Genomic DNA, 25,374 nt, shown 5'->3' on the forward strand with positions numbered 1-25,374 from the left:
TGCTGATACGTTTTCCAAAGTCAAAGCTCTAACACTACAAAGATGTCTTGCAGGCAAGTCCCGAGGGAAGACAGAACTTTTTTAAAGAGCAGATGTCATTCAAAGCAGCCAAAAAGTCCCATAGAAAGACATGGTGGTAGTTCTGAGTCTACCATCACCATCCTCATTGCTCCACTAAGACTTCAGGCAATAACATAATTGCCAGCACTATGCAACAGTTCCAGAGTACGAGGCTTTGCAATGTGCTCACTGCAATCCAGCAGCCTGTCTTACCAAGAGGTAACTGGTTTCCATGACTTGCTACTGATGGCCAAACTATATGCCCATCTATCAAGTAATTTATTGAAAGATGCTCAGCCTCTCTATACCGCTCCCTTTCCATTCCTACAAAGGGCTCTGGTGTGTCAACACGTATGCCCATTGTAGAAAGTTACTACTTCGGTTAGGTGGAAGTGCAATCTACTCTGTATGCTCTCAGCGCAATGCAAACAGAAAACAACATCGCTAAAATTCAAGCAAAAAATGCTTAATGCTTTTACAAAAGCAGAGTAAGAATGTGTACGTGTAGTTTCTGTGTTTCAGCTGACATGAGGTAATGTTCACACACCTGAGTTTTTAACATAAACCTATTTGCAGTGACAGCAGCCAAAAAAGCTGTTCTTTGACCTTCCCTAGTGTTTACAGTTCACCATAATATTCAAACACTTGTATAGAAGTTTTCTTTACATCCACTGCTGTGCAAGGAACCTGGTATTGTGACATTTCTAGAGAGGCCAAATGAAGAATTAATGTTGAAGTTGCAGGCACAGGGCCTGTATCTCTAAGTCCATGGAGCTTTTAGAGAGAGTTCCCCCTTCCTAAGCAATCTGCAACTGTTGTAGTTGGCCTTCAGTGTAGATACCTTGCCAGACTCCACACTGTGAAGGACTCCAACTGGTGAAGGAAATAAGCCCATCTATTACCTCACTTGCCCCATCTTTCTATCTCTCCTACAACATGTGAACACTCAGAAGAAAATACTACTAAATCAAGGACAGTTTGGAGTCAGTCCTGTCTCTGAAAACAAAAAATCTTATTCTCAAACACCTTACAAATCTTGCAGTTATTATCACAACTGGTGTGAAAACAATACTAAGACCTGGTAGCATTTTGTACCTACTTCGCAGTGATCTAGACAAAATATGCTGCTATGCACCCATGACTATGAGAAAAACCTTGGAGGCTGAATAATTTTACCAACACCTAGTCACCTGAAACACTAAGTTGAATGTAGCTGCGCAACCAAGCCCTTGCTTTTAAAACTCTTACATGTCCTTTGTTACGCTGACACAACCAGATAAAACTAGTCACACACTTACTCATGTGCATAAGTGCCAGCAAAACCAGACTCTGAGTTAAGAGAGGAATTCAGCACATCAATTTGCTTTGTGTGAAACCTCTAGAGGATGTGTCACAGCAAACTGATAAGCAATTGCTGAACTACCGGTACCACGTACTCAGCAGCACATCCAGACTACTTCATGGAAATTGAAGTGACTTTACTTTGTACTCTGTACCAGCAAGACCCCAATTTTTGCTAAGTTCCCAGGTTAATTTTTGCCGAAAACTCTGGCATAGTCTGCCCAGACACAAGCAAAACTTGTGCATATGATTACCTGGGCACTGACAAAGGAACAAAGAAGGCTGATGTGCAGGAGCATCATCACAGAACAATAACACAAATCTAAAGAGTGGAACACAACGATATAATGGTTTATTGCTAGTTCTTCCCTGTTTTGGAAAGGACACAGAATCTAGTCCAACAAACACATCTATCAGGCAATCTGTAGCAAGGTTGTGTTGTAAGATGTTCCCTCCCTACATCTACAACCCCAAATCAGCAAAAAGTACTTTGTTACAGACGTCTCAACAAAGTACTTTTTAACAAAGTGGGTAATGCATTTCCCTAAAAAGCCACACTCTCCAACCTTTGGTCCTTACATTCACTTTTTCCACCTTAAGAATGGACAAACCTGAAGACAGAGACAAGTCTCCTGGGACAGATGAGCAGGAATGTGTTATTAAACTAAAGCATGCATGTTAAGTGCTTTCTGTCTTGGGACCAGAAAAACAAGTTAATTAACCAGCTGAGAGTACTGCACAGTTTATATGATGCAGACTACTTGTAGACTCTCACCCCAGCCATCCCAAACAACTCCTTGTAACTGCTAGTCCACGTAACAGCAATTTTTGCTAGTAAAAGTAAGGTAACTGGAATGAGGGATCTGGATGCCAACTTTCAGAGATCAACAAATAAGAAACAGGTTTTTAAAATGGGAACAGAGAAAATAGAGACCAATCTATTACACAGGCTACTGAACAGCTCTATAAGGGAAATCTGGCTTCCCTGATTACTGGTCTTTAACGCAGAAATGTATTTGTCATCAAATGGAAAGTTATTTAGCACTAAAAGGATACTGACAGACTCTGCTGCTGTCTACAAAAGAGTCCTGGGAAGAGTCTCAAGACTTCTGCCTTCTTTTACCTGTCTAACATTGGAACTCTGCTTTCTGAAATACCATATGCTTGTGGGATGAGCCAGAGGTAAGTGTGACGAACTTGGAAAAACATTAGCTCTTGGAACAAGCTGAGATCTTTCCATCAAATACTGATCAGCTGGGTGTCAGGTCACAGAACCGGTACTTGGTGGTTTGAAATTTTGTCTCCTGTTTCCAGGGCCTGCCTTTTTTTTTTTAAATCTTTATTTTTAAAGACAACTGAAGAGATGGTCTCCCACTTTGTGTTGGCAGAGTTCTTGACTCAGGTGGTTCTCAGCATTCCCTGGGGGATTTAAACGACACTGCCACATGAACAGTCAACACTTAAGTGCAACATAAAACTAACCTTAAGCTGGTCTAACCTTACACTGCTACAGACACAAATGTTTCATCCCGCTTGATCTCCTCCACTGCATCATATTCATCCATCTTATCTATGCAGAAATAGGGCTGCTGCTTCAGCTTGCAGAATTAATGGAAAACTAATTAGGGGTGTGGATTAGTCATCACTGGGGAACTGAAAAGGGGACCACCTTCAATGGAAGCTCACTGTTTAAATGCAATGTGGAAATGCATCCCTCTTACAGGGATTTACAGAATTTCCCCTAGGTGTTCAGCTTAGTCATGTCTGCATGGGTATTTTAAAACCATGGCTGAGCAAGTATTAAATGAAATTCCTTTGTTACAGCATATTAATTTTTGTCAAAGTCTCTAACATTTTACCAAAAAAAGAGATCGAACCTCAAAAAAGGGCAGTTAAATGCAAGACTTTCCAACAGACTTTCCACTAGAAAAGCAAAAAGGTTCTTCCAGAGCTTGAAAAGATTGTAAACTCAGATAATTACATCTGATATACAGGGCTATTCTACTGAACATTTATAGAAAGCGCTTGAAATTCTGATGTCACTCACAATAGATTTATCAGCTGGTGATTTTAAAAACTTGATCATATATTAAAAACTATGACCAATATTGTTTTCTGTGCATAGAGATAAACATCCTGCTCAAGGATCTGAACTCCTATTTAAAAACAAAACCAAACATTAAGAATAAAAAGCACTCAGTATGGTTCTGAGACACATATGTGGCTGCATTGCATATTCCCTGCCTACACTGACAGTGTGGGAGCTCTGTTAGTCATCTAATGCGCATATTTGCTTGGCACAATGCCTTTACTTTCATATGCAGGCAAGAAAGATGATTACCAGTTTATTGTATTTTTACATCTTCATTGCATGTTCAGCAGTCAGTATGACCAGGCCTTCCCAGATCAAACTAGAAGCTGTTAGGAGACAGGCGAGTTCAAGGTACAGCCCAAAATCTGGAAGGTTATTAAGTCTATGAAGACAAGGATGACATTTTAGACTCATGTTGCCTTTTTCCCCTTTGGTTAGACTTAAAATGTTTCTTTTCAGAATAAGGACCTTTTATTGAGTATAGCCTTACTTTTGATTTCAACCCCAACACAGATTCCTTTACTATCTTAACAGACATTACAGCTTCTCAGCCAGTTTGCTTTACTGTCTTCCTCCACCTCCATTTCAGACAAAGTTGGAGCAGAACCAGAACTTAGTTTTCAAGCAAGGCTGTCAAAAGATCTCCTTGCCCAAACTACAGCAATACACCAGTTAAGTTCACAAGGATCCCATTCTTTTGGCATCTCTGTTTTACTTAAACCATATAAAACCAAACACACACACAAAAAGGTGTGCCATTTTCGTGTAATATTGAGGGTGAAAACTTTAGAGAAAAGGAGGGAAGCGGAACCTTCAGGCACCTCAGCATTGCCAACCCTTGAAGGAACAGCACTGCCATCTCCCCTCCTAATGGCCCTGAATGCTGCCAATTAATATTTTACCATGAGATACTTCATGTTACAACCTGCTTTCTGTAGAATTAACAGCACACAAATCCAATTCCTTTCTGACACACAAGGGGAGTAGTGCTTTGAGGGGAGGTATCTCAGGCTGTTTCTTAGGTATCTCAGCCGTGAGCCTACTCAACATTGACTACTATATTTATGTCAAAAAGACTCATGCTGCACCTCTCCACTGCAGAAAGCGGCAAGGCCAGCCTTCCAGGATAACCTGGGACAGCCCTGCAGGACCTCCTCTAACTTCTTCCTTGCTATTTTAAGTGCCATAGATGATGTGTGCTGCCATGTCTCTGCTGTTTATCCCCCAGAGGCACACAAGTTTGGATCCCTGAGGACTGCAGGGCTTTGGTGTATCTGCCGACTGCACTCAGAAGGTTAATGTCTAGCTGAAGGGAACAGCTTTTGACAAGCAGGAGTTCAGAATATGTTGGGTCTGGTATGATCTTGTGGAGCTCTGCCTTTAAGTTCCATGATGGTAAGACAGGAGAAATATGTGGGAAGCATCCACAATAATCAACTATCTCAAGTTAATTAGCAATTAATTTTGTGAGCTACTGAAGTCTAGCAAAGACAGAGATTCTGGTCACAGTTACCCTGATGTAAATCTAGATTAACTCCTAGAGAGAACATCAATCGCCATGACAGTTACTTCAGATTTACACCCAGCTCCTCTGAATTTGTGCACTTGTGTTCACAGCTGTGTGGGAGATCTGTCTCAACACAAATCAGCTCTGCTCTCCTGCAGATTCTGCAAGGTACACAGAGTTATATTTCTGTAAAAATCTAACCTCAGTGAAATAGGAAATTAAATTCTCTGCTCTGATGAAACCTCAAACTCCCACATAGCAGTCAAAAAACCCTGCTAGAGAGCCAGCCACTACAAGTGGTCACAATATCTTCCTCAGCAATCAGTCTTTGTGCAGTAAAGATAATTCCTTTCAGCAGATTTCATGAAAATGATACACAAAGCAAGCACCAAAATTACTACATTCTTCTGCTAGGACCCTTATGAGGAGCACTAAGAATACCAGATGCACAGACGTGCATGGCTTTGAGTCCACAACCCTACTGAAATCCACCTGAGCCTTTGAAAGACATCTTTCTATGAGGATAAAAAGAGGTGGGCATGGACACCTTCTGGCCATCAGCACTGCACCATGGGATACACACTGCAGCTGCATCCAAGAAATTTTATATGAAAAAGGAATTACTGTTCTGCCGCACAGCCCTTCTACCAACTCCACACGGGTCTGCATCCCCACCTCCGCATAACCATCACTTCCCTGTTCCTTTATCCCTGAACTAACTGCTGGATTAAAATGACATAATGCTCCTTCCCACCCACATGAATCTCAATCCAAGTAGTGCAGTACTGCTCATGAAATTCTAATTCAGGTAAGCAAATGTCTATATGCTTCTGGGTGAGGCAGAGTACAGGCCGTAAGTAACAAAGGGCAAAAACAGATCACATGCCGTATACAAACACAAGTGCTGTAATTCTGAATTCGACACATATCCAGAGAGCTTGCCAAATGGTTTGTGGAAACATTATGGAGAAATGCATAGAGACACTATTGCTAGATTGCTTAAGTTTATTAAGAACTCTTTGCATCAAATGCATTTGCCTGACAATTTTTTTTGGAAACAAGTGAATAATTTCCCTATACTACCCTAACTTTGACAGAATAGGACACATTCCTGCCCTCATCCTACTGCCAATTATGTTTGCACTGCAAATCCTCATCTAGTTTTACCCTGTGCAGGAACCAGCTATCCGAAGGAGCTTGTTATCTACTCAGTATTCCTTCGCCACATGCCATAAGTGGTGTTGACACGGTTCCTCAAGATGATCCAGCAAGCTCTCAGCATATTCTTCATCCATTCATAAGGATGATGTTGAACTCTGGTTCATTTAAATTTTTTTTTTTTGCTCTTGTGCACAAAATCACTCAAGGCTGTTTTGCCATTAAACATTAGCGTGGATTCATGATCTCTCAGCACTGAGTCTCCATCAAAACAGTCTGATCAGCTTATGAGCAAGCATCATGCTAGCAAAGCATATGGCACGAGGAGAGGTAGCCAAAATTTTCATGGTTCCCAGCATTTGTAGAGTCAAACAGCATAAGTCAAGCACATCCACAAGTAACTCAACCCACAGTAGAATGCACAGAAGAATATATGTCATGGCTAAACAAGCTTTCATCTTGGGTAGCATTTTGATTTTTTATAAAGTTGAGCTACTTTCATGGTTAATGCTAGATTTTTTTTTTTGGTGGAGAGTTTATTTTGTATCTATAAAATTGCTTCACAAGGGACAGCAATACATTTTTATGGACTCACTCTTTAACTAATTTCTCGAGAAAAAAAAAAAGAGATTTTACAATACATTTCAGCACTTTAGTGTTTAAATCAAGTGGCTGGAAAGTATTTGACAACCAACAACTTGAAAACAAAACGAAGTATTTAGGGTGGCATGCCTTGAAAGGTAGTATACAACAGCTAGGTAAATGCTGATCTTTACAGAACATTATTTTTTTTTAAGGTATAGAACTGCTTAGCTAGAAGGTTTGCCACACAGGCCAGTTTAGTTCTTATTATTAGACCTCCCAATCATTATTAAACATTTATGAATTTGTTTACAGATACAAGTTATGCCAGAGTAGAGTAGGATGAGTATTTTAAGAATAGCTATTCTAGAATTATTGTGTTTCTATAAATGAAGTTGTTTAGAAACAGCTATTACACAGTGATGTTACATGGATAACCTGTAAGGAGTACAGAAAATTGTAGCATACCACAAATAGAAGCCAGTGCTCTTCTGAGAGGAAGCAAAACAATTTAGCCTCCAAATGTACTAAGAACTAAGTAAATCCTATAGCACCCTATAATGCTGATCTCCACCTCCCTCCATAAAGTAACTGGGCAGAAACAGAGCTAGGATTACATTTAAACCTCAGGTGTGTTTTCTGAACTTCAGCGCACTTCACCAACATGTGAGATATTAATTTGATTGGTTACTTACAGCTAGGCATGAATATCCTGCTTAATCTCTAGAAAACTAAGTGGACACTAAGCAGACAAACAAAGCAATCTGTCTTTGTACCGTATCTCCAGGATCTCCCCAGCTGACTCATCCTCCTGTCTAAAACACAGCAGAACGATAAAAAGAAATCTTTTTACTTTTATCTCCTTAATGAAAAAAAAAGAATAAAACACCATCTCACATTACGAGAATCCGAATTCCTTTGTGTAGTAGCAAGAAACAGACTAAAAGCAAAACTGGATGCCAATTTGCAAACTGCCATTAAATTTCCAGGAAGCTAATCCACCAAGGAGCATACTGCACCCTAGAGAGCCCTTAATTAATAGTGTCACATTTGCAACAGGCTAGTTAAGGTTGTGTCACCATTTACATTATAAATCCCTAATTATATGTTAGCAAAACAACCCCAAAGCTTACTGAAACATGATATACAGGGTTCCAGTCCACAAAGAAAGACTTGGAGATTGGGCGGGGAAAGGAGGAGGACAGGTGAGGAAGAAAATATTAGTATCAAGGTAGATTTGATATTTTAATTTGCAAATACAAAAAAAAAAAAAGACAAAAAACTTGGAAGCATTACAAATGCCAAAAGCAGAGAACATTTTGGCAGGCATTTAAGGCTGAATCCTGGAGGCGGTAAACGCCCTTGACTCTAATCTCAGTAGGAAGTAAGGGTGGCTAGCACCCCCCAAAGAATGATGGATTACCTGTTTCTAAATCAACGGGTGTTAAAGCATGTAGCCGCTCCTGGGGTCTGGACCACAGTCTCTCTGTACTTGGACCGCTATCCTTGGTTTAGAGAACTTGATTCTGCTTCCATCGCAGGACGGATGATACCTATTCAGGGTCAGGAAGATTAGTACTATTCCATTCCAGACATTACAAAATATACAGCACACGTGAGAGCTTTATGCACAGAATATATTTTGTATTGGATGGAGCGTTACTTCCCCCTTGACATTTATATCTGGTATGTTTTACAGTTTGTTTACATTGTGTCTTTGATTACAGAACATATAGTATTGAATTTGGAGCTCCTATAGCTTCCAGCCCCATTGGCTGGAGAAGAAAGCATGCCTCTGATTTTTAGTTCTTGGAAAAGGATTACAGTAATGAGGAGGAGAAGCAGCATTAGACAGCATTAGAGAGTGTATGGAACAGACACTCCACAACCACCGGAGTCTGCACTAAGCGGTCTTAATATTAAAGGTCAAAAGTAAGGATAGTAAAGTCACGCTAAAGTCCAAGTAAAGCCAGTAAGTGGTTTCAGTACCAAATGGAGGCCCATCTGCTGACTGCTTTCCTCCTTCATTGTCCCAAGGTCCAAGCACTGGTGCCTCAAACATCCCGTGACACACTACTCAGTATCCTTCAATGTCTCTGCTCCCCTCAAGAAGGTGTACTTGTCTCCAAGAACAGCCTCCAGAGAGCCTCAGGCCTCAGTTGTGGCCAACCCTGTCTCACTCGTGACCCACAGCTGACTGGCAGTGGGGCACGGGAGGATGTCCCTTTAAATCTGCTCTCTGTATTATGGCTATGCGTCCAAGTGACAGCACAATGTCATCAGGGCCCCAAGGTCATGCCACAGCCTTGCACTGCTTCAGCTGTGCTAACTCAGCCTTGATTTCTACACCTTCAAAGCACCCATGCATGAAAAAAAAGGTACATTTTTTCTAGGGTCCAATGCTGTAGCTCAAAACACAGTGGGAATCTCTTATGATTTTTCCTACAGAGGAAGCTAGGTGTGATAACTTGGGTCCTAGGTCTGCACTCAGGAGCTCCATACCTCATCTAATATAGACCTCCTAAATGACCCTAGAATTGCTGTTTAGTTTTTGTTCATCTCATGTCCTCCTGGATAAGGCACATCAGTATTTTCAGTCATCCCTGGAGAAAAAAATGGGAGGCACAAGGATAGAAGGAAATCAAGGCCAAAAGTAAGACAGTGAAATATCTGGATACCATAAACTACAAAAGAGTGGCATATACATGAAACATGGCCACCCTTAACATATCCTGGTTTGAAAAGCTTACCCATTCACAACATTAAGACCCTGTAAGTCAGCAATCAAGGCACTCATCCAGACAATTACTGAATAGAAATCATACCGTAACTCATAACCTCGCCTTTCACATATTGAGGTCTCCCCACCACCAGCTAGCAAGTGGGTCTGTCTTGCATAATCCCCCTCTTTCTATAAGCAGGCTGAGTTTATTAGCACAGTATGTTCATCTTAAGAAGCATTTCCATCAGACAGCAGAAAATGCTCTAGAAAGAAAACCATTTTCTTGTTTCTACCATTGTACCAAATGTCACCTTCCTGTAGGCTAAGAAGCCTACTTCTCAGGTTGAATATTCCCAGTCATCCTAGGGTACCGCACGTCACTGAAGGGAGCAGACCCCAAAAGGATGAATGCAGCACCTCAAACCATCAGTGTACCACTACTGTATGCACTTAGCCTGCTGCTGCCACAGCCTTAAAAAATTAATGAGTTCTCTAAGGAATATACAGACATAATATTCAAAGCAAAGGAAACTGCTGCCAATACTGTTTTTCTCTTTCTGGACAGCACTTCAAACAATTTCAAAACAGAGCAACAGCTTTTGCCCCACAGCAGACTATCAGGATCCTTTCAGACAGAAAACTGCCAATGGTTGCGTGCACATGCCTCGACATTATACAGCCTGCAGACCACCATCATGCAAGTCTGACCTTGTTTTACCCATCTGGGGGATTTCTGCCATTAGGTTCAACATAAGGAAAAATTAAGCTTCACTTTGGGGGTACCTTCTGAGGTTATTTTGGACCAAGTTTTTTTTTTTTTTTTTTTTTTGTGAAGATGCTAAACCCTGCATAGAAATAATGACCTCCAAATAACTAAGGGAGTGCTTAGCCTCTCCAGCTCTAGCACTGACTTGATTTCTCACTTTTTCCTTTTCTCTGCAGCAGTTACCAACACACCCACAGACATGATATGGCATACACTCAGAAACACAGGTCCAGCAACACCATTTATGTAAAGTCCCTTATTTAAGGAACTAACTCAAAGGAACTAACTTACACCACGGCAAACATCAACAGATGGGGCTTTCCTTCTGCACCATAATCCTCTAACATGAATGCGTGGCAGGTGCAGAGGGGAACAGGACCAATCACTCTCACCTTTTCCAGCCCTTGCTTTTCAGAGCATTGCCGTACACACAAGACACTGAAGAGAAATAGCTTCTTCTGCCTTCCCATCCCATTGCATCCCAAAAAGTACTCCCCACATCAACCAGTGTCACTGAGAAATAGTCTGCCACCAAAAAGCTTAGAAATCCTCAAAGAAAACAGATTAAACATTCAGAATTATCATCAATTAACAGCTCCAAAATGACGCATGAGAGATTAGTACAGCAGAAAAGCTTTAAAATTTACACTGGTGTAAAGTCTCAGACCAGTTCTTGAACAACAGAGAAAAAAAAGCTTCTCTAGCTTTACCAATATAATGTAAACTATTATTACTAGGAAGCAAGGCTTCAAATAGCCTGAAATGTCAGAAGGATCTCAGATTTCTACTCATCTCTAGCTCTGGTAGCTCATGAAGCATCAGCTCCTAGAACCACACAGCAACTGCAGAGAAGAAAGATGGCAATCACAAGCAGATAGACACAACACATAAGTTCAATATTTCAGGAAGCAGCATAGAAATAGTTGAATGGATCAGTGCCACTATTTCTAGGACCAGTGGTGGTTTTTAAAAGATACTTACAAATACCTGCTGTGTCCTGAAGACTAAGAGAGAATGACATCCATAGCAATCAGTTGCAAATGAAGAAGAAAAGGGAGAAACAGGTGATTCTTTCACATAGATTGTAATGGTGACACACAGCTCATTTCAAGGTCAGGTCCCATCCCATTCTGTCCCCCATTACTGACTGGGAAGTCTCAACATCATCAGCTAATAATATTCTAGGCTGTAATAAACTTGATCCCAAGGGTGCTGAATATTATGAAAGCAAATTAGCCACAAATGCTCAGAAAACAATGCTTTTCTCCAAATCTAATTATTGCCTACAAGTTGCCACTACTTTTACTTGTATGTAAGGCTCTAGAAGACTTCATTATGAACATGCAAGAAATTGTCATCAACTCTTAAAACTTACTCAAAATTCCTTATCCTCTCCACAAGCACTGAGCACCTTGCTTAAGGACAAACATAAAACACATCGTAGCAAATGAACTAAAGAAATCACAGAACCACAGTATCAGATCCTAATTTAACTCACAGTATTTCCTCCTTGACTCAGAAGCCATAAAATAGATTATTTTCCCCAAAATTCCTACTGGATGGCACATCTACTGTGTTAAGTACTAGAGAAAAATACCAATATATTTGAAGCATCTGCATGCAGTAATTTCTATATAATCTCACTGGTTCTAGCTACTTATACATCATCCTTAATTATCTGGGGTGGGTTCATCTTCAGGTTATCACATATTGAACCCCTCTGATATCCCCCAGCTGACACAGGTAATTAGCTCTCCAGTGGTTTGAAGTTCTTCCTCATTAACACTTTTTTTTTTTGGGGCTTGGCTACTTGTTTCTGCTGAGGCTCTCAGTTGCCACTGATTTTATGCTAAATGTGGAATTCTTCCAGCTAAGCTGTTCACTGTGTTTATGGGTAACCTGCCCTGTCTTCAGAGGTTATGAATGGAGGTGATAATATTGCTTCGGGGAAAAAAGCTCTTTCCTTCATACTTGGGAGAACATCAAACAGAAACTGCTAATCTGTGAGGATTTGATGGACATAGACAGTGGTTTGCACTTCCTTGGCCTGAAGCCGTTGTGGCAGAAGGTTATTGAGCTTTTTGAGAGAGAGAAATACATAGCTAGAGGAGATGACAATTGGGCTGAAGAGGTGACAGACCCAGGCGGAAAAGAGGAGAGCCATCCACTGAGCAGAAGACATTGGTATTGGCTGAAAAAATTAAGCAAGAAAAGCTTACAGACACAGCTAGGAAACTACATTCCAAACTGGAAAAACATCTGGTTTCAAGGACAGAAAGTCAGTTTGGAGATCTGCTCTCAGTTTCTACTTCTGTTCAATATTAACAACCTAGGGAGAAAGCAGGGTGCCTTCATAAAGCAAATTCCCAAATGACAGCAGACACTATTCCAGCTAGCGTTGGACTCCCTTCTCTTCCCAGCCTAATCGGCAATCTCACAGGCACAGCTTTACAAATCCCAGACCACCAGATAAATCCACTCCAGTAGGCTGTGACAGAACACAGTAAAGCCAGAAATAATGTTAGCAGTACCTGACTTTTAAGCAAGTTCGCCAAGCAGAAAAAAATCTTTTTCAAAATCCTAGGTATACAGGTAATGGTCTCCTCCGTTCAGCACGACACCTGAATCAGTATCTTATCACTGACACAATTTTTGTGTTTAAAAGCCTTTATGTAACATTAAAGTCATAACCAGGATTAACACCGAGCAACAGTTCTCAATTTAATCTAATGCAAACTAATATAATGTAATCTTATCCACTCAAGGATAACAGACTGTGATAACTGATGTTCTCAGCTGCATAGAATACGCTGCAAATAAAACATATTGTTGCTTAATTGCTGGTTCTCTCATTATCTAGCATCACTACAAAACATTAGAGCAGTGAGTCTCCATTTGTGATCTGCTGCCCACTGGCAATATGCAGAACTATGGCAAATGGCCAGCACTATATTCAGCAGCAAGATCTACAACAGTGTTCCCAGTCAGGAGTTTGAGGAGCTGCGGCACCAGAGAGCACATGGGGAAATTCAAAGGGACTATGTTTTTTTCCTAAAAAGTTCAGGATATAACACTGTTGTGCACGATGCTTGGAAGTTCAAAAGAAATGAAAGTTAATTTAAAAGGGCAGTGACCACTTCAGGGAAAAATACGTAATTAAGGAGTCAGAGATGTTATAAAACATGTTACACATGCTTGCAATAAATTTACCACAAAGAACAGAGCACTTAAAGGTCTGAAAACATGGTTTAAGACAATAAATAATGGGTGACCTAATGCTGTGTGTATTTTAGCCCAACTCCTCATGTGTATTGGAGCAAGTTAGGCATCATATGTGTGAGTGAGAAGCACCCCCTTTCTAACCTAAAAGAAAATTGTAACTATTTTCATTATGCAGCCATTCAAAATGGGCTCTGGATTGCAGAAACAATCACTAGCAGAATAAAATAGCCATTACATGGTTTTCAGTCACAGGATTTGTTACAATAATTCAAGAAGCTCCCAACAGTTTCATAACAAAGTAGTCACATCTGCAGTTTCACAGAAACGATCGTGTCTGTGCCAAGATTTCATCTCACAAATGTTTTCAGGCTCTGATTTCCATGTTTAGAAGAGGACTGAAACAAGCCAATTAGTTAAATTATTCCACCTCTCTGGCTTGCTATTCTCAAACTTAAGGAGCAAATGTTTCGGTCAGTGTAATGGAATGGTGACAATGATCTGTACTGGCAAGGGAGGCTTTGCTCCTAAAGTAGACGGATACAGCCAAGCTCCAGGCTGGTAATACGTACTGTTACTGAGACAGAAAATGATGGTACAGATGCTCTTGGAGTACTGAATGGAAGATGTTCTGTAAAAGAAAATAAGTCTAGCTGTACTCAAAATGTCAAGGTACAGGAAGAAGAAGCAGCAAGTCTCTGTTCCTAAAAGTAAAAGGGCTCTGCAGAACTTTCAGAAAATTGTACTGGCTGACAGATAAAATAGAATCCTTTTCCCAGTCTCTGGATGCTGCTGGAAAAAAAAAAAAAAGCAGCTTATTTTATTTACAAGTGTATTAAAAAAACAAACAGGCGAGAGTAATTCAGTGAACTGACAGTAAATTCAAAAGCAGCATCACGTGTCCAAGAGAATGGCATAAATAACATCTCTGGCAAAACAAATTCTCTCTCGGAGAAGCTGAGTCAAGGTGCCAAGCTTCTTAAATCTTGCAGGAGGGGAGAAACATTAAACCTCAAGCCCATGAGGACTCACTGCCATTAGCAAGCCTGTAGGAATCTGCCTTCTTTATTATTTCATGGGAACATACACCTGCACCCTGCACAAAGTACTACTGAGATGCAAAATCTTATGAAGGATTGGGAAACACAGGGAATGCATCCCGGTTAGTCTAGCTGCCTATCTTTTGAGCAGGTAACTACTCAAGAGCAGAATTTTAAGAAAAACCTTCCAGAGTGTCTGTGTGGCAAGGTTTCTGGTGTTTGTGTTGTCACCACTGCTGCATGACAAGTGTCGGCCTACAATCCATGGACTGCTTGTGACAAGGCAATTTTCAGAGATCAGCCAGGAGCAGTGAGCAGGCGCGATAGACTGTTCCTCTCCCCACTACTTGTCTCAACCAAAGAAGAAAATTCTCAACCTCTCCTCTCCCAATCCCCTTGCCAAATACTTATAATCATCAACCTGCACAGGAACAGGGCTACAAAATACAACTTCTCTTTAAGAACTGAAATTAGGCAAACATCTGCCCCCCAAAAAAACAAAACCAAAAAAAATGATTACTGCTGGTTTAACCCACCTCAGCTTTTTCAATCCTGCCTTCCAAAGGTATCCAAAGCTGGTTATACTCCAGTGGAACCTTCCCCTCATCTCACTTCCACAAAGCATTCACCTCCATTTAAAGAAGCGTGCAATGCTGTTGGCTGCTAAATACCTTCTGCCATTTAAGTGGCAATAAGAGAAAGAAGATAGTAATTGGAATGACCTGCTTTTATAGACTGCAAGTCATCTATTATGAAAATACTTCTTATTTATAGCACCTGAGAGATACAGTTCAGAAGAAAGACCCCCCACCATGCAAAATTCTTAGCTTATGTTTTCAGTAATTTTGGTTTTACACAGTGACACCTGAAAAAACGCTCTGCACCTTTACAAAATGTCACTATTTGCATTTCATAACAAACTCTAAGGTACCATTAGAGGCTCGTCATATCGTTGGTGGTACAAACAGAACACATTTTCCCACTGAAGGGGAGTAGCAACTACCTGTAGAAAAAAAAAGGAAATGTTTTTCTTAGGGTAGAAACTGCTAGGTTTGCTACTTTCTCGAGTGCAGAATTAAGGGAAAATGCAGTAAAACCACATTTTGAAAGCAGCAAAATGGATAGGCTTGGGTACAAGCAACTAAATCTCATGTTATAGCAAACTTCAGTTTAAAAAAGAATTCACAAATCACGTCTAGTGCTGATCACAGCCTCAGGAATTAAGATTTCCAGCGCAGCTTCCTACAAAGAATCCACAAGCATCACAATCCGGGAGGGCAAGACATTTCTTTAGAGATTGTCTGGAATCTGTAGCATGATCTGTAATCTTGGTCTCTGCAAAGACCAGTAAGATCAAAAAGCCACCAGTACTCCTTGGGCTTGCCTAAGTCTTCACTGCAAACAAGGCAAATTACCAAACACAAGCCAAAGCTTTTAAAACACCAGATGCAGCTAGCTTGGTTTTAAAGGGTTATTAAGTCTCCAGGAGAGGTCTGTGTTGTGAGGCAACGTCTAAGATAATTTTGTAATAGAAGACATGCTCTGAATTTCCATGTCTATTGGCTTATAATGTCTTGCAAGGCCTACTGGTTACAGCATGGGTTTGAGGGGGTGGGAAGGCAAGGGAACTGTGACACTCAAGTTGCTAACAGCACTACCTGGAATTGAAATGGTGTAAAACGGATTGGTTTTGGCTTCCGTCAGGTTATGTTTGGCATTTGCAGGATTAGCTTCCAGAGACCAATAAAGATGTTCTGTCCTGCCAACTGACTGGTTACAAGCATGTCTAGCTTCTGTGTTAAACGAGAGATGACAAATGAATTGAAAAACTGAAAGTTTTACCTCTTCAGGAAAACATCAAACTTTCCTTCCACATAAGACAAGATATCTCACCCATGGGCAAGATTAGGCCCTAGTTCTGTTGTCATTGACTCAGAACCACATGGATGCTCTGGATTAGAAAAAGCAACTTCAAGCTCAGCCTCCAGAGGCTCAGGTATGTGGGAATATTTCTGTTGTACTCCTAAGAGGTGTGAAATGTTTAAGTGTCTGAAGACAAACAAGAGCATGAAGTGCCAGGTCAGTCTGTTCAGAGAATTAAAATAACCATTGTGAGACCTATGGGAAACCAAGGCCTTATGAAGAACAAAGCATCTGGCTGTGAGGAGTGCTCCAAATTCAACAGTGTCACTGTTGGGTTTTGCTGTTTTGTTTTGAAGAGCATGGCCTCCAGGAAGAAGAACAGAACAGAAAATCCTGGAGTGAAGATTCTTGTCTACCTCCATTTGCTTGGCTACACAAACTATGGAATCTGTCTTGGCTAAAGATCAGTGATACTAAACCCTGGGACTCGCTGGCCTGCTAACACAGGTCTGGGTGACCAAAGGCAAAAAGAGGGAATCCAAAGCATGGGCTGAGAGATGTGTCAGAGCAGTAAGCCAAATATTCCACCTCCCCTCATCCTCCCCCAAAAGCAAGGTAGCCATTCATCCTAAAGATTGCATCATCTAAATTTGTTTAAGCTGCCCCCCCACTGAGAGGTGAAGTCACAGAAATAAACTATACATTAAACTGTGCACAGTTAAATAACTAAACATTAACTAATTAAGGAACATTAAGCAGCAAGTAGCATGCTATTGTTTCAATACTGAAACAACTTATGCACAGATTTCGTAAACACAAATGGCCCTGTAAGCTTTAATTGAGTCTTTCTGGAAATGAAAATTTCAAGTTTCTGCTTCTAAGAATGCCAGAAAAAAACACAGTTAGGTTATGAAAAAAGAAATGACCCAAAAGGAAGCATAGATGAAATAACTGAATGTAGCCATAATATACCAACTGATATTCCTCCAAGAAAAATACTGCTTTCTAAAACATTTTCAATTTTAAGTTTTCTACCACAACTTTAAATTCAGCGTTGGCCTATGAATTAAGCCATATTCTATTGTAATACTTCTTTGACATTCATTTGCAATGATTTTACAGACTGATGTGGTACCACAGTGCAAATACTCTAACATCAAATACTTAGGAGCTTGACACAAAAGCTGATTGTTTACAACCTGCATATTACAAAGAAAATCTAAAATACTTGTTGATATTTACCAAAACTCACAGAATTTTTTTTTAAAGATTTCCTTCAAGCATCCTGTTTGTTACTTTGCATGCATCAACAGTCTGCCATGTCCTACATCTTGTTCCTCCACCATTTATTTCAAATAATTTTACATTTTACTGACATAAGTTTAGAGACTAGTGCTATTCCAACACCAATTTTCAGTATCTATTTCTTAATGATAACTGGTGTGATACGTCATTATCTGTATCCCCTTGAATTTGAGCAACGGGCATACATCTCTAGACACAAAGAACTTGCAGGGTCTAGGGAGGCTGTGATTTTTAGGTTTAATCCTGATTTCATAACCATGCATTTCAAAGAGTAACAGATGTCCCAGAGTCACTCCTCTGCTGCGCTGGTAGTACAGCATGCATCATTACCTGAATAAACAGTTAAAATTGTAAAAGAAAGTATTTTACCACTATTCACTATACATAGCTACAGAACAAGCGAAGGTATGGATATTTAAGAGGACATTTAACCTCGATTTCTCACATTGGTTTTACAGGTAAAAATACCTATCTTTATCAAAGCACGTGTGCTTTGAAAGATCTCTGTGCTTTTGTTACATTTCAAATTGCATAATTTTGGGGCTTCCCGCCCCCCCAGCTTTGTTATTTGTTTTTTCCCCTCCTCCATGTTTAGAGGCAATTTTCCCAACTTCTGCAATAGCAGTTTATATCTAATAGTCTGTCTATGCAGGGGTAACTACCAGAATAGCCATTTTTATTATTTAGGCTTATACATCTCCTTGTTCACAGCCTAGTTCTTTAAAATGTGTGCACACATAACAAATAAGCTTGGTATACTAATGTTAGCAAATTTCCATATGTAAATTACTCCTCCATTTCCCAGTGAAAAACATCCATCTCCTGCTTCTCTCGGGGTCACACAGGAATAAATGACAGGATTTGATCACTGCCTACCTATAAATAGAATCACACTTTACAAGATTGCTTATTGCGTTTACTGTTTCTTAAAAGAACTGTGTAATGAAGGTGAAGGAAAATGGAAGCCTGAGATACGATTCTTCCACTTTTTGAAATGGAAAAAAGTCCACTGGACTTGTAGTTTCCAGTAAAGTATCTACTAATATTGATTTTTTTTCCCCCAGTTGTAGTCTCAAGCTCATATCTGCCAAGCGTAGTGCAATTTTTATATTTAATACTGTAGTTACAACCATGTAATATATACTGCCAGTGTCCTAGCTTCCTGACCTGTAACCTGGTCCCCTACTGACAGGTCTCTATACAGTAAAAAGCCTCAGTCAAAAACAGACTCTGCAAGGGTATGGATATCATTCACGTGAAATGTTTCATGGCATCAATGATTTCAGGACTGTTGGTACCTACAGGTTCCAAATAGCTTTCTGTAAATGAAACAATTCCTTATGAATACACAGCTTCAGAAGTGGAGACTCCTTTGGTAGATTCAGTCAGGCTGTAAAGCTTACACCACCTGTTTCCTAGATTTCCTAGCAGTTCTGCAAAGTACTTGAGAAATGGGGGTTGTGGATCTCAGGCTCACCTGGGTAAATAAACTCCACTTCCTCTAACGGAGAGGGATTCAGTTAAAATCTGCATACAGAGAATACCTGACCCACCAAAGAAAATTTAGCTGCTCCACGCTGACATTAGCACAACTGAAAAGAAGCAAACACATCCATGCAGGTCCTGAAAGCAGACTCCAGCCCACTATTAAGTTTCTCCAGTGCAAGAACCTTTTGTAAAATGAAAGACATCAAGTCTTCCTCAAGACTTACAATTTCAGACTAGACTACGGTGTCATCTTATGCTGCCAGTGTCTGACAGGCACTCTTGAGCTCTATCCTCCATCAGCTTCTTTAAGGAACATTCTTATCTTGCACAAAACTGTTGTCTTCAGAGTTCTGGGTGCTCCTCAGCACTTTTAACGAAACATGATCTGTGGACAGAGCAGGTGGAAGAACAATTCTAGTGAAATACGAATTACAACATTTGAATGATTTAAGAAAGCAATGTAATTAATACTATCCGTGTCATAGGTTATGCAGTTTGATGAAGCCGTGTTTCCACGCAGACTTCCATCAGGATGGTGGCATGCTAGCTGTGTGACAGTGGGTAAAACTTCACTGAAGCTTTCAAAACCTTTCTGAACCACTGCCACATCTGTAAGTACCCAAGTTTGCACGCAGGATTATGAAGACAGGTATCATCCTAAACAAATTAGCACACCTGAAATATATTACATGTGGCTAGCACTTTTTCTGTCACTCCTTGCTATGTGAACCCAGCATCACATACACAACTCTTCTGGAAAAAAAAAAAAGGCTTTATTACACAGCAGTGTTTGACAAGGCTCATTGGAAGGTATTTATCTGATGCTCTACAAAAAAAATTTCACAATCTCCCTGTAACTTGAGTTGTTTATACCGGAAGGACGAGATTGTGTCAAAACCAAGAATTCCTGTTAACACATGCAGTTGTGTCCACACCAACTTTGTTATAAAAACGCTGAAGGTTGCACTAAATAGCTGTTATTCTGGTACGCACAGTAGTAAAACATAGAACCAAACTAGTCCAGGTGGTTCTATACTATTAAAGGAGTGTGAAAAGAGGGGGAAAAAAAGCAATTACTGTGCCTGAGCTCCGGAGTAGGTTAAAAAAATCCTGCCACATTCCTGAGACATTAGGGCCCCATGCCTTTCCTGTGTATCATGGCTCACTTGCTATACAAATAAGGGGCCAAAGTGCTTTGCCAGCTACATGTAATGAAGTCCCTGCCTGCAAGAAACAGATGACCAAACATCTCTAAGATAAAAGGAAAAAGCCTTTTTTTTTTTTTATTTTATTTGCTTTTTGCCCTTTTGAGTCATTTCTTGGTGTTAGACTGAACTTATTTATCAAACCAGTATGAAAGCGGAGCCTGAAGGAAGGCATCTCCTCCAGTCTTGCTTTGCTAAAAGATGCCTTAGCACAAGTCACCTCTTCCATTCATAACTTTCACTTGCATGTTTTACTTTCAGGAAGTCTCAAATATCCTCTAAAGTAGAAACGATTTATATTTAAAAGCTAGAAATAAATTCTTGGCATCACCAGCTTAAACTCGGAAGCTACATGCTATCACAGGTTGAATCTAGGGTCACATCAGCCTCACTTTGCTGTGGTCTATGCAGTTCTCTCTGAGTTAGCTTCTTATGCTGCGATAACAAAGTTCTCAGCAACCTCAGAAAAGATAGGATTTTATCATGCACCTTTAAAAAAAGCTACAATTGAGAAGACCTCTTCTGTAAAAGCCTACAGTGCTTGAGTCACCACTGCCTCTTCTGCTTTTTGACTCAACATCTCCCAGGACAGAGCAGTTTGGTTAAGCATCCAACAAAGAACAAAACCTAGGAAAACTGCTTTTTGGTGAGGTTTGGGGACAACTGTAAGGTAAAGCCAAGAAGGTAGAATTCTTTAACAGAGATTGTAACACAAGCTATTTTTTTTTTCTAGAAACAAACACTTCCTTTAATTTGTGCATTAATTTCACTCCACTAATGAAACAAGTTTATCTGTGGTGCTTATCTCATCTCTTCTGTTGACAAGCCCTAAACAGAGCAGACCAAAAAAACAGATCCTTACTTCAAACATTCTCATACTATCTGAGGGACTTAAAGCTCTGTATCTGATCAATGCTTTATGCAGGAAAAGTCAGAACAGATATTTTTTCTCCTTCCTGTACTGCAAGTCATTGTAATTGCCCCTGCTGCAGCAACATCTGCCTTTCCAGATACTGAAAACACATACTGGAAAGCATCCTGCTGCATAATGGAATTTGGAGACCCCCCCCCCCCAAAAAAAAACAAAAAAAACACACAAAAACCACCACCACCATCAAAAAAACAAATGCTCAAAAATAACTTCTCTTCCCCATTCTCTTGTTTTTCTTTAAGTCATGAACTGCACGTCATAACAGAATAAAGCTCTTCCATTTAAAACAACTTTAGTTACTTGGAAGCTGAAGGCATTAATCTGCTTGTTGGCTTTCTACCTTTTCAACACTTGGCTCACGAGATGCATGCTACAACCATTCAGATTTGCTTTCCTGTTGTGTATTCTACATTTATCACGCTGAATTGATGGTCTTGCTGTCTGGAGGTTCTTCCAGTTTTACACACATGACATCCAGTTGACAACTCTCTATAGTGTACTGACAAATATTTTAAAGCTTAGCCCTTAAAACACAACCATAATTCTGGGTGAGGAAAAAAAAGTCAGCAAAATATTACAAAAAATAACACCTATTCAATTACAGCACAATGAATTACACATGTGAACATGATGTGCTCACCTTCCTGGGCATACCTACTGAAATCCCTGGGATTCATCGTACACAAATGTAAACCAAGAGCGCTAGGATCCATTTTATTCATTCAAGTCAACAGACTAAATTCTGTTCTGTCTCAATGGGAGCATATTGAGCCTCAGAACTATCCTTTGCTTCAAACATACAACCACAATTCAAATATATCAATGAAACCATTGACCAAAGTGCTACTGCAAAGGAACAAAATGAAAAACAAGTGGCGGAAAAGCAAAAGGGAAAATTTCTACTTCAGATAACACATACGGTAAAATTCAGCACTCTGTCATGTACAAAACTTGTGCTAAAATCAGGGTGAGCTCTGAATCTACCCAAGATTTCAATCTGATCCATTAGCTTCAGGATTTATACAACAAGTTATCTCAAACTGCCTGACAAAAGGCTGAAATCAAAGCAGACGTTGTTTCCTCGGCGCATACAGTTATCACCAAGTAAGAACAGAGGGCAACACGGCCACAATTCTCCCGAATCCCTAATCAAAACCAGCACAGGGTCTCATCCTCAGCTGCAAGTCTTTGCCAACCAGGTGGCAAACACTGGAGCTGGATCCAAACCCCATAAACTCCGTAAATAACACCGTTATACAAAAAGGATAAACCTAGTAAATTCGTCTTTCCAGATACAAGAATCACCGCCTCGCTAAAATGCAGCTGCGTAAGGAGAAAACCGCACGTCAAGTTGAAAAAAATCGCTCTTAACTGCGAGCTCAGGGGGCACACGTGAAGCCTGCGTCCTGCTCCATGCCAGCAGAGCGATTCCCCACAGAACCCGGCTGCGCCTCCGCCTGCAGCTCCTCAGCACCAGGCACTGCCCGCTAAGGGGAAGCGGCTGCCGGCTGCAGTGCTGAGGAGAGCGGCGCCGAGCCGTGCCGCTGCTGCCGCTACCGTGCCTGTGGGTGTGAGAGCAGCCTCCCCGCTCCTTCCTCGGCGGGTCTGCGAGGCGCATGAAATCACACTGGAGAAGGGAGGGAGAAAAATCGCGGTGCGAGCAGCCGCCCGGTGCTGCGGAGGGAAGGGGAGGGCAGGGCACCGAGGCAGCGGTGGGGCGCCGGGCTTGGGGCTGCCCACGGGGCCCCCGCTGCTCGCCCACCTCCCTCCCGTCCTCCCCTCGGGACCCAGACAGCCGCCTTTTGGCGGCGCCTCACGGCTCAGCCTTACCTTGCTGCTCCTTCGCCCCGCCGCCGGCGCTCCAGGTGCGGGGGGCGCACGAAGGCGGAGCCCTCAGCCCGTGCCCCCCACCCCCCGCGCCAAACCGTTACGACCGTTAACGGCTGTTCTAAGTTGCCTCGCGCCTCTCCTCAGAGCCGCGCCCCCCCACACACACCTCCCCTGTACCCCGCCGCGTGCACGCGCACCCACCCCTCAGGCCGCCGCCGCTCCCCTCCGAGGGGCTGCGCCCGCCTCAGTCTCCGCAGAAGGCGCCCCGGGAAGGGGCCGTGAGGCTGGGGGCAGTGCCGCCAGCCGCCCCCCTTCCCCCCGGGCAAGCCGCTCGCCCTCTTTCTTCCCCCGCTCGCCTTCTTCGCAGCGCGGCGGCGGCGGCGGTGTGACTGACAGGGAGCCTGGCAGCGGCCGCCCACGCGCGCTCCCGTCTTCTCCCGTCGCTCGGCGAGGGAGATGGCGAAGGAAGGAGAAAGCATGAATGGAACCGGTGGCGGGGGGAGCCCAGGGGGCGGCCCGCAGCTCCCCGCCGAGCGGCTGCCGCAGTGAGGCCCCGGCCCCCCGCTGCCGGCGGCGGCTCAGCGCAGCCCCCACGCGTTCCCTCAGAGCCGCGGGTGGGGGGCGGCGGGAGGGGGCTCGCCCCTGTCACGGCGCCCCCCGTTCCTGTCACGGCGCCCCCCGCCCCTGTCACTGCGCCAGGCCCCCGGCAGGAGCGGGCAGGTGTCCCCTCAGCGCTCGGCCATTTTCGCCGCGCTGGCTCTCATAGCGCCGTGCTGCCTGCAGGTAACGCGTTTGGTGCTGACAAAAACCCAGCGCCTGCTGCCTGGACGGGGACTCCTGTCCTGACGTGATAAAAGGCAGCAAAGGATTTCAAAGACCACACTACACTTTCCCCCATTTCTTCCCCCCCCCCCCGCCCAGTGATTACTTGGTACTGAGGGATAGCCATGTAACACTGTTGTTCCTCATATTGGTTCTCCCTAAAAAGGTTGTAACTTGTTAAACACGCACGTCACACGCTGGAGACCAGGCTTTTCTGGGCGCTCTGGCATCGATATTGTCGGGTATGACTTGTGGCATTAGCTGGCTTACTCCACAGTCAAAGGATTCAACATTAAGATAATGGTGCACCTGTTAAATTGGTGAAACTACCTCAGTATCCATTCACCAAAAGTCAGTAATTGGTTTCAGTTACTTAGTATTTAATATATTTTCTTAATAATTTTATTTAATGGAATCCTTGATTGGAAAACCTGACAGTATTTATCTATCTAATTTTTTCCTGTAATTTAAATTAAACAGGGCGGTTTTTTCCTTCTGAATATTCACTGAATATTTTGTTATATGCGGCTAGATACGTTGCGTGCTGCACTTGAGACATATCTGCATTTGCTGTTACATAATCCATAAACATGGGTTTTCGTCCCATGAATCTGGAATCAGATTCTGAGCTGTTTAAAACCGGTATGCCTCCACAAATTTAATGCCTGCCAGGAAATTTATATCAGCTAAAGTTTTAGCCTCGGAATTAAAAGGCTGTTTGGGATTCATGCGATGAGAAGCATCTCAGTAACTTTGTTTTTAAATTTTGCATTCCAGAAAACTGAGTACGCAATAAAACATTGTTGAGTCCTTTGCTATAGAATAACAAATGTAAGATTATAATTTAGATGGGTCAGTGCAGTTCTTTATGTATTTGTTTCAGCTTTATGAGGCTCTTCTCTTCATGCTAATAGTTCAACATGACTCACCTACAGTACATATCACTGCCACAGCTGTTGTAAACCTTCTTCTGAGTCAGAGAATGACTTTATGACCCAGAATTCTGGCAGCGAGTACTATCCTAGTGATTTTCCCAATTAAGAGAGAATTGCGAGTTGGTATCAGTGCAGGGTGAGTCAGAGTTTGATGCAAGAGGCAAAACTGGACTCATCAGTTACTACTGGACTAGCTCAGTGCGTTCTTCCCCTCCAAAATTTGATAGCATGAAAAGCTGGAAAGAGCCTGCGATGGGAACTCCTTTCAGATTTCAGAAAGGCTACTGTGTGCCGGGGGATTAGCTTCCTCAGTCCCAAATGCTCCGAGCTACTGTACCAGCCATCTGCCACTGGCTGCTGTGGGGTGCACAGCAACTTGGCAGGGGGATGGGGCCAGCAGCAGTAAATAGCTGAGAGGCTCTGCTTTACTCCAAGAAACTGTTTTGCTTCTTGGGCTTACCAAAGTGCAGGATGTGTGATGTTAAAACTGCGTGTGCTGCTGCCAGCG

The 25,374-nt window shown here is 42.0% G+C and overlaps 1 protein-coding gene across 23 annotated transcripts in view; it reads right to left on the reverse strand.

Annotated features, from left to right (window-relative positions):
• Positions 1 to 23,551, reverse strand: part of PTPN5 (protein tyrosine phosphatase non-receptor type 5) — an 83,655-nt gene extending 60,104 nt beyond the window's left edge. For 9 of the 23 annotated variants that reach the window (XM_035539948.2, XM_035539949.2, XM_035539945.2 and 6 more), the window contains exons 1-3: positions 23,311 to 23,471; positions 19,368 to 19,528; positions 8,164 to 8,293 (exon numbers count right to left, since the gene is read on the reverse strand). The gene's annotated coding sequence lies outside the window, so the exon portion shown is untranslated. Of the gene's footprint in view, positions 1 to 8,163; positions 8,294 to 19,367; positions 19,529 to 19,818; positions 19,839 to 23,109; positions 23,248 to 23,310 lie in introns of those variants that run through there. The other 14 variants (XM_035539953.2, XM_035539952.2, XM_035539950.2 and 11 more) reach the window with 11 other exon arrangements.
• Positions 23,552 to 25,374: the final 1,823 nt, after the last annotated feature.

This window comes from Cygnus atratus, chromosome 5 (assembly GCF_013377495.2).
Source record: "Cygnus atratus isolate AKBS03 ecotype Queensland, Australia chromosome 5, CAtr_DNAZoo_HiC_assembly, whole genome shotgun sequence".
Lineage (NCBI taxonomy): Eukaryota > Metazoa > Chordata > Aves > Anseriformes > Anatidae > Cygnus > Cygnus atratus.